General features: G+C 44.2%; 1 long non-coding RNA gene across 1 annotated transcript; it reads left to right on the forward strand.

Moving 5' to 3' along the window:
- The first annotated feature begins 6,648 nt into the window (after nt 1–6,648).
- Nucleotides 6,649–9,725, forward strand: LOC135390101 (uncharacterized). The gene is made up of 5 exons (XR_010421707.1): nt 6,649–7,133; nt 7,629–7,723; nt 7,929–8,036; nt 8,562–8,670; nt 9,512–9,725. It is a non-coding gene; the product is annotated as an uncharacterized LOC135390101 (long non-coding RNA).
- The last annotated feature ends 232 nt before the right edge of the window (nt 9,726–9,957 follow it).

Below are 9,957 nucleotides of genomic sequence, written 5' to 3' on the forward strand. Positions count from 1 at the left end.
GTCACGGCTCTTGATTTCCGAGTGTCCCAAGCTCATGTGCGTCGACAAGGACCGTACGGTCACCTTCCCATAGAAAAGATGTACGAGAGCGACATCTTGGAACTCGTGTCCCTGAACCCCCTCGCTTCCTCCATGCTGAGAGGCATTTGCGCTTCCGACGAAGCCTTCGTTTTACGCAAGCCCGGCTATTTAATCATCGATACGGAAGAGCGAAGAAAGCGCGGGCAGCACTCGGTGCTCTACCTGAAAAACTACGACGGGTCTGCCGTGTTTTTCGACAGCTACGGACTTCCCCCCATCGAAGCAAACCTTCTAAGGACTTTACCTGCAGCGGACGAGTACAACGACAAGTGTATTCAATCACCTTTTTCGCCTTACTGCGGGCTTTTTTGTATCTATGTAGCCACGCGCATGTCAAAACGCTACAGCTTGAAAAATTGTGTATCCATGTTTTCCTGTAACCTCGAACAGAATGACGAAACAATAAAACGTCTCCTGTGAGCGAACCCGTTTCGTAAAGTAGTCTATTTATTTGTTTCACGACATACACAAGACGCTTACGAGACGATCTTCCAACGTGCTGACCTGACGCTCGTCGTCGCAGTTACCGTGACGTCGAGGGATGTTTGGAGAAGCCAGTAGCGACGGACAGTAGGATAGTTGAAATGCGCGTTGATGAGACACGGGTCGACTGTCTCTCCTCGTCTATACTTTTCCAACAGCTCGAGCTTGTAATCTACGAAACGCTTCATTTTCTTTGCAATCTTTCCATTGACGGTGAACAGACGTAAGGGTATCGTCTTGAGAATCGAGCGAAAGTCTCCCTCGCAGCTATCGCCATGAATATAATCGCGTGATCGCAGCAAGTCCCGATACATTCACGTTTGCACAAAGGTTGCAAACCTCTGCTCGGGCGTCATGACTGAGACGGAATGAGAGTATATATACACAACCTTTTTTATTTCTCGTGAGAGGTTACACATGAATTAGGCTCCAGCTTTGGTTTCGTAGCCGGGAAGACAGCCCAAATACAGACAAAGGCTTGAGTCTAACCAATGGCTGGGGTTTCTCGACCAGAGTCCACCGCAACGACAGGTGGTCAGCTGATCGCCGATCTGCAAAAAGAAGGTCTTCGGAGGAGGCTTGAAGGTTAGGACCAGGGGTAGATCTCCCGTCAGTAGCCATTCGTAATCTGCACGAAAGGGGCGTGAGAAACACGTGTTTTTTTTATCTTAAACACACGTACAATCTTCTTCAGTCACAGAGTGACACTGATGGTCCATCTTCTCCATCTTCCTTCAATAGTCGAAGTCCTTCACAATGTACGTCGATCCGTCCAATGCTTTTGCTCTGAGAAAAAAAAAGGAAAGTGAACGACTATAGAACGTATTAAAAATAACGAGGAAGCGTACCTTTGGACCACAATCCATCGCAATTGGTGCAGAAGAAGCGGGCGCTGCCAATCTCCCGAAATATGTGAGGCGGAAAAAACCGACTTCACGTGCAGCAAAAGTGTTGTACATTGGGAACGAAACTCTTCAAACATTTCGATGATGACGTCATGGGTATTACTTACGAGGATCTACCAAGCTGAGCATGATGACCCGAGAATGACGATCGCACGTTGGCTTCGATATTTATAGTAAAGCTTTTCCTCTCAATATCTATGACGTCATTGAATGTGTTTGGACATGTTAAGACCTGTTTGAACATGTTTGGACGTGTTCAGACATGAACCCCGCAATACGAAAAACGTAGAATGACACGTTGAGAATGAAACGTTGAATTAGACTGGTGGTTAGTGTGTCGCATCTAGTGTAGGAGGTTCCTGGGTTCGAATCCCACACTGGGTCTTCTCGTCGTCATATACAAGTCGTCCCAGAGTGTTAGACATTAGTGTAATGTTTTATTCAACGTCGATGGTATCATTGTCATATGCGACATCGCAAAGAAAAAAGGCGCGAAAGACGGAAGGCGGGGTGGTCAAAGTAAAGACGACACCGTCGCAATGTGAGGAGGAGGAGAGCGGCGTAGCCACTATAAAAGGTACTCTGGTTCTACGACGATTGATCGAAATCCCACGAGGGGCATCCATCCATGACATGAGTCGTTTCGTGGACCAAAATGTAAGTTGACCGTCTTTGCTGTGAGAGTGTATTCTATGTATGGCATTGCTTTTCAGGAACCAATAGCCGCTGTCTCCGCATGACACTGAACACACACACAGGCACTCATCTCATCCTCTGTCATCATCAATCTCAAGCATTCCTCAACTGAAGGGAAAAGTGAGCATTGTTTCGTGAGGGGGAATCTCGTACTGATTTTGTTTTACCGCAGTGCCACGCTGTCTCGTATGTCAGTACGACCCCATCGATGCCATGCTCGTGGCCGTAGAAAGAGAGCACGAAGCTAGAATAGAGAATCTCGGTAACAGACCTGTCGTCCTTTCAGACTACGACGACAACAGAGTTAGTAGTCCGCCTTTCGTAATACCTGAAACGGACGACGACGACGACGAGCCCCTAGATGGGCACGACAATGCAGACGAATTGCTCATGTGGGAAGGGGATCAGTCGTATGCAGATTTTATGCCTTTGTCTGATAGGGTTAGAGATGAATCACCAGATGCAAGCCCAGAATTTCAAAACGAAGCTGAGCCTGTCCAGGGTCGTAGAACACGTCGTAGAGAATCATCCCTCCGTCACGGAGAGAGGATTCCTTCCTTTTTTTGTCACAGATGAGGCATTTGACGGAACGGCTACTAGGTACACGCTTCTCTGTTCCCCGCACAACGACAACGTCGACGATTTGCGACTTTATCTACCGAGCATAGCTCCAGTAATCACGCGCGTCCTCGAAGCTTATTCCATCCCAGGGAACACATGGTAGTCAACTAGACGTCCAGACCTGTTCTAGCCCTAGACTTTAGGGATAGTGCCCAAACTAGACGTTGACTAGACGTCTAAAAGTCTTACCATTATTTAGACGTCTAAAATTAGTGATTTACTAGACATCTTGTAGACATTTAGTAATTGACGTCTAATTGTAGACGTCTTGTAGCTGGCCTTGTATGTACCACATATTAGAAATCATCAAGATTTTTGTTTTATTAGCTTTTTAAGAGGTGTAAACATATTCACACATCAAATACAGTCACTATATTATAAGAGGTGGTTCTAAGCTTAGCTTTCAGGCTTACAAAACTGAAGTTCAATTGTTACAAAACATATGCAGGAAACTGAATTACTTGATGGCAGAGTTAACATAATTGTGGTGTTCAAGTTGTACGTGAACCGGCCCTGGTGAGTGAGTCTGTTCGCCTTCTGATCCCGAGATCGCTGGTTCGAACCCGGCCAAAAACAGCAGCAACTTAGTGCCAGGATACAGGTTGCTTAGACATGCCATCTTCCACAAGGGACATTAAATATGGTGTGTTGTGTGGTGAGCTTTCATTGCACATTTAAGGACACTCAGGTGGGCAATCCACAGACCGACTGCTGTGGTGTCGCTCATGATCTCAGTTGCCTCGCAATGTAAACCCCAATTGTTATTAAGTCTTCCATGCTGGTATTTGTCCACAAGAGTCGTCACAAGAAATCTAAAAAATGTAGCCAAATGCAGAAAGAGAACTGGAATTAGGAGGGCCATCCAAAAATAAGTTTCCCGATATTTGTTATTCAAAGGAAACACCACTAGGACAAACTGAATGGTGTAGTAGTTGGGTGTGACATCCCGGCACTGCAGATGTTGGTTAATGAAGTGCCGTTCACCTAATGTGTCAGGCATTCAAGCATGGATGTAATATTTCCGAGTACGTCTGACTATCCTAGTACGGAAGAGTTATCCTATTTTTCGTTAAAGAATAAAAGAGTGAAAGAGTACTTTAGAGAATATCCACTGACAGTTAACACCTGTTTATACAAAACACTTTACAGGCATTGAAATGGTGTGTCCTCTATACAGGGTCGTGAAAATCTGCACAATGAACAGTACAGTGGGAGATCAGCTATAACACCACGAAACGACGTTTCTTTTCTGAAATTCCGAGAATTGTTAACGGAGACTGGCGGGTCACTGGTACTGCACTCTGATACTAATGAGAACAAATTTCCTTCAGCATGGTCAACGAAAGTTATGCGAGATGGGGGCCACATTTGCTCAGTAACGTTTGTAAAGAGCAACGAATGAATGCAGCTTGCATTTTCCTTCAATGGTATCAAGACAATTTTACTTAATGAAACCTGGATGCAATGACAATTTTTATTAATGAAATCTGGATGCATTATGCAAGTGCTGAGACAAAATACCATAGGAAGTCATGGTGGGTGCCCGGTGAAAGCATTCTGAAGGAGGTCAAACTCGCGTTTTCGTCTGGAAAGGCTATGCCGACAATGTTTTAGGACTATCATTGTGTGCAACTTGTAGATTATCTCACAAGCACAATGACAGTAAATGCAGATGTACTGCGAGATCCTGGGAAAGTGTCAAACTACGATGAAACCAAAACGCACAGGACTTGGAAGGGTGTAGTACAACCACGTCAACGCTGTCTGCACTTGTCTTGAAAGACTCGGGATTTGTTCCAGAAATTCATCTGGAAATTTGCCAAAGAGAGAAAAAGTACACAAGCGAGCTGGTACAACGTTGAAATAGGAAGCATCACCTTGAGCATGAGGAGAATGAAGTATACAGGAGACACACAAACGTGAGTTTCCTTTTCGTGGGCTTCCTGTATACTTCGTTCTCCTCGTGCTCAAGGTGATGATTCCTACTTCAATGAAAATTTGCCCAATCTGCTGTTCCATCTTCCTCTCAAAGCACCCCTCGGCAGTCACCAATTCGCAAGTGATCATGAAACACAAATTGATCAGGTGAAATGCAAAGTGAATGCCTCACTTTGTAAACAGGGCATAGCATGGCACAGACAACGTATTGAATACTTGGTATCACAGTATCAAAAATGTTCAGCTAAATAAGGTGACTGTGTTAGGGAGTAACGTTGAGCTCTAATCTGTACATAATTTTTTCAATGTTGTGCTATAGGTTTATTATTTTGATCACAGCAGAGGAACTTTTGTTGGATGATCCTCATACATGAAGGAAATTCCTTATTCTCTTACTTTCCATCACACGTGTGTGGAGCAGCAAGTACAATCTGTTTGCAAATGATCATACTGAGGTAATAAAACTGGACTCTGCAACAACCTTCAGAAACTATGCAAGGAATGGACCACATTAACTTTGTCCAATTATATTATGACCAAATGGATAGTATGTAGTCTTTCATGTTATGTGAGTTGTATGCCCATATACTGTAACAAAAGATCAGTCAAATGAAGGCAGTCTGACTGAGGTATGTAGATAATTTAAATAATGTCCATACATATGATGATCCGAGTGTTTTTGGCTCACTGACATGCATATACACTGACAGCATCCGCAACTAGAAGACATTACCAGAATCTAAGTGCTGTGAAGTAATATTTTATTTTACTGAATATACAGGGTGTGTGCAGAAAAACATGACCCGCATTTAGGCACATAGCTTGTTGCCTACCTAACTAACGAACTTCCGGTGGCGCACGATGGCGCATTTATGCGTTCGAAATCTGCAGAAAAATTGTGGAAGCCATACTCAGCTTAAAAAATAAACGGAACAACGAAAACGTCGGCTTCCGTGCATCAGAATAGGGCAACATGGTGGACAACAGGGTGTATGTGAAAGGGCAAGACGGTTAACGTAGGAGAGTTGTGTCCAAGTACCGCTAGGGGAGCTATAGGTGCATAAATCGAAACGATGTCCCACATGGATGCTCATCGGCAGTACCCCTAGCGGTGCCTGCACATAACTCTCCTGAGACCGAAATGCACTACCATGCACTGTCATGACCACCCTATTCTAATGCATGGAAGCTCATGTTTTCGCGCTCTGTTTATTTTTTTACACTGAGTATGCTTTCCAGGATTTTTTTATAGCTTTCGCACGCATAAATACGCCGTCGTGCGCCACCGGAAGTTCCTCGGCTAAGTAGACAGCGAGTTACATGTAAAAATGCGGGTCATGTTTTTCTGCACACACCCTGTATATCTTTTTTTCTTAACGGAAGCCCGCATTTGTTCGGGGCAATGTTTTTTGAACTAGCGTTCCTGATGGCGTTACCGTTGCTGGTAAATGTAAATTTTGTACGACGTAACTCCCCTGCACCAACACCTTAGCACCAACTGCTACACCAACTTAAAGAAATCAGCAACTAAATTATTGAATCACTGAAACGTCAATAAAAAAGTCGACGACGCCGACGAATCGCGCAGCGCAGCACTATAAACCATAGCTCCACAAACACAGAAGCACTTTGCACGAACTGTGGGCAGCAGATAGCAAATGTTTGTTTACTGCACATAACATTTTCCCACAAGCTACACAGCTGCAGCAGTAAAATGGAATCTGACGTGACTCAGGGATTTCAGAACCCTTCAAAAAATCTTGAAACTGCCCATGGTATCTCTTTGAAACCACTGAACAGGCAATGCGCTACATATTAGGCACACCTGTAGCTCAGTAGCAAAGGCACTGATAAAATGTTTGCAAAAAGAACAGCGATTTTCAACACATACATCACAAAATACGACACTCGTCGCCGCAACAACGATGGCGATTGCATAATGATGATGATGTTGGTGTAACTTCCGCTGGATTGGCATATGTGTTATTTAACATTTAACCTCCACCACCCAATTATAATGAACGGCCACAGAAATTAAAGTATTACAAAAAATAAGTACTCAATAAGCACGAGCTAAAGCAATGGCAATGACGCCTGCCCGTCTACCCAATCACCATCCATCATCCATCCATCCAACCAGTTCGAACCAGTTCAGTTTCAACGGTTGAAACTTCAAACTTTCCGGACGCGCAACGGGTAGCAGTTGGGGTCTTCGCTGCTGCATTCCACTGGTTGTTATACGAAAATCTTTCGAAGTTCTAATCTCCCGCGCGTTTTGTCTTGCAATTTTTGAGCATAGCGAGAACGTACGCCGTGCTGTCCAGTGATAAAAGCTGTTGAGCGCAGCAGAGCTCCCAGAGTACTGTGGTGGACAACGTTTCTTTGTTCTCTGGCTTTCAAGTTTAAGGGGTGAGTTCACTCTTCATTAAAGTATGTGCCTGTTTCTGTGCACCAAATCGCATGTAGTAGAGATGCGTGGCATAATATTGGAATATCGTTTCCTTTATTTCGGCTTCGTATCACCGATTGAAGCATATTCGAAGTGTGGGTTGACCTGACTGCACTTGCATTCAAAGTAGTGATTAACGTTGTATGTTCGGCAGTACAACGTTTCATTAAGTGCCTTGGTTCGTCATTGTGCTAAAACAAATACGGTATCACTAATTAACCATCGAGATTAACGAGTTTCGATGACTGTTGAAGTCTTGAGTAAACGAAAGTCGACAGTTACGGTTTGCAGGGCGGACATGCCGGAACATAAATGCTGGTTAGTTCATTGTCATGTCAGCCCGACTTCGGTTGTTGCATTTTTCGCTGGTAGTGAAACTACACACTGAAAATTTTGCGCAAGTACTTTTGTTTGCATATCATGGTTTCATAGCAACTGGGTTTTTCTTTTTATAGGTGCTTGGACTATCTTGCATCGGTGGATATGAAAATAGTGGTAACCTACCCTACGAAACAGCTGTTTGCACATAAGCTTAACAGTTCCCTGTGAGGTGAGGGGAAGCAGTTGTCACTGACGTGTGACTGTGTTGTCCTCCAATGTTCCTGATGTTCGATGTGCCCCCTAATCTTACTCTGGAGGGTGCCTCTTTAAATTTTTTGTCAACAAAGTATTGCAAATATAGTTGGTGGAAGACTCTAACTGCTTTCCATTTACATGGTTGTCTTGTGGTTAACGAAATCGAACTTTTTTTTCAGATGCTGTGAAAGTCAGCAGGGAAGTGCGATGTAGAAGAAACGACTGCCAGAAGCTTGCTAAGGAACCGCACAACCTGTGTGGGCAGCAGACAAAATATTCATCAAACGGTACAAAACTAGTATTTTTGTGCTTTGTCGTTTTGAGACATCCTTGGTATTGTATGGAGAACAGCGTGACTATGTCATTCCGTCTTACTTCACCCACACAGCTATCTGGTAGTAGTGCAAGATTTGAGTTCCTAAAAGGTTTATTCACTGAAGTCACCTCAGCGCCATACTATAGGTCCCGCAATGTTTAGTCCTTGCATTTGTTTGCTGCATTATGCTTTTTAGGTGACTATTAACACCAAAAATATGGAAATTGCTCAGACATTCTACAAATCACAGAGCAACAAGTTTTAAACACCAGATATACGGTGAGTATAATGTGGGTAACAGCTTGACTGAAATCTACAATAGGGCCGATGGCAGCAAATCTGCCTGCTAGCGACAGTGGCGGTCTCCTGCGGATGACGTCATGTGAATAAACTTGTACACTACTTGTAAGTACTTATAATATTTGACGTGGTGATACAGCTCTTGCTTTGTATTGTCTTTTATAATATACACAGTGTTTATTTTTATCCTGTACAGAAGCTTTGCACCAAAGTTATGAGAGCAGCACAGATGTTGTTTTAGCGTAATGGAGTGATGGAAGTGCTGCACCAATCATGGAGTGCTTAGCAGTCGCCTGCTCGACCAGGTAAGGTCGTGTGTCATGAGAAAACGCCTGTCACATTGATGTACTTTCACAGCGAAAGCTGTTACATCCTCATTTCCCTGAGATCCTGGCAGCGTCCGCTAGAGCCCTGTGCAGATAAGATTTTTAGCATCCGCGTACACGTTATCCGATCCGCACCGTTGCATACACAACCGTTTAGATCCGCAAGTTTCGAAGGACGCGTAAACACAGCCGGAAGAATGTTGGTATAATTTCAGATGCCTCCATGCTCTCATGGAAGGACTCATGGCGACAAGCAAAGGTAAACCTTTCAACAAACGCGATATGGAGAGACTTCTGGAACGCTTCCTCACCGGTGCTCGTGTGGACGCCAAAATGCCTTCTCTCCCGTCTTGGCCGTGCATGGTCAAAGGTGAACCCGGACATGCGCTCGCTGTCGGTGCGCAATACAAATAAATTGCTAGTACAAAAATTATAGCATGCGGTATATCTGCATCCGACCTCGAGCCATCCGATCCGCACACCGCAGAAAGTGATAAATTCTCATCCGAATCCGCAAGTATCTTACGGATATCCGCTTCCATCCGCGGATGGTGCAGGGCTCTAGCGTCCACATCAGGTAGTGACGCGCAAACAGATTTTCAGCTGTTGCTGCAATTTGTGTTGTGTAGCTGTAACAGTTCTGTGATTTTTGTACGTGCAGCTTCTTTTCTTTGTGTCTCTCAGATCAGAGTTGATACAGCTTTTGCTCTTATGTGGCCAGACAAGCATCCCGTGAAAGAGTGTGCATAGCCACTAAACAAACTAGTTAGAACTAGCAGGCTACATAATGCTTTCTGACATGTTTTGTTCTATTTTCTAGCCACAGTGAGTCATTGGAGGCAGTGCTACAGCACCAACAATCACTCGTTGGAAGAAAGGAATGAGGTGGCCATCAACACCCTGCTGCCAGTTCAACACTCCTCAGTCAAAACACAAGACGCCTGCTTGGCGGCAAAGTCAATCCAGTTTTAGACAAGAGTTTTGTACCGTAGACTTCGTGTGTGGTTTACTGCGAATAAATGTTTATGCTGAGATCCGTGTTGCTATCAATTATATCATATTTCTGCATGAATGCATGCCAGGACGGTAGCAGGACTAGTCATGGTCTAAAGTAGGTCTAAAGGTGGCTAAAGTAGGGCACAGGAAATGTATAACCCTAGACCTGTCGCCTGAATGGAGGGATAAAATTGGTCTAGCTGTATACTTCATGTCTAATACATGGTTAAGTGTCTGACCCTGTTCCAGACATCCAGGTCAAAAGAGTGT

This window comes from Ornithodoros turicata, chromosome 3 (assembly GCF_037126465.1).
Source record: "Ornithodoros turicata isolate Travis chromosome 3, ASM3712646v1, whole genome shotgun sequence".
Lineage (NCBI taxonomy): Eukaryota > Metazoa > Arthropoda > Arachnida > Ixodida > Argasidae > Ornithodoros > Ornithodoros turicata.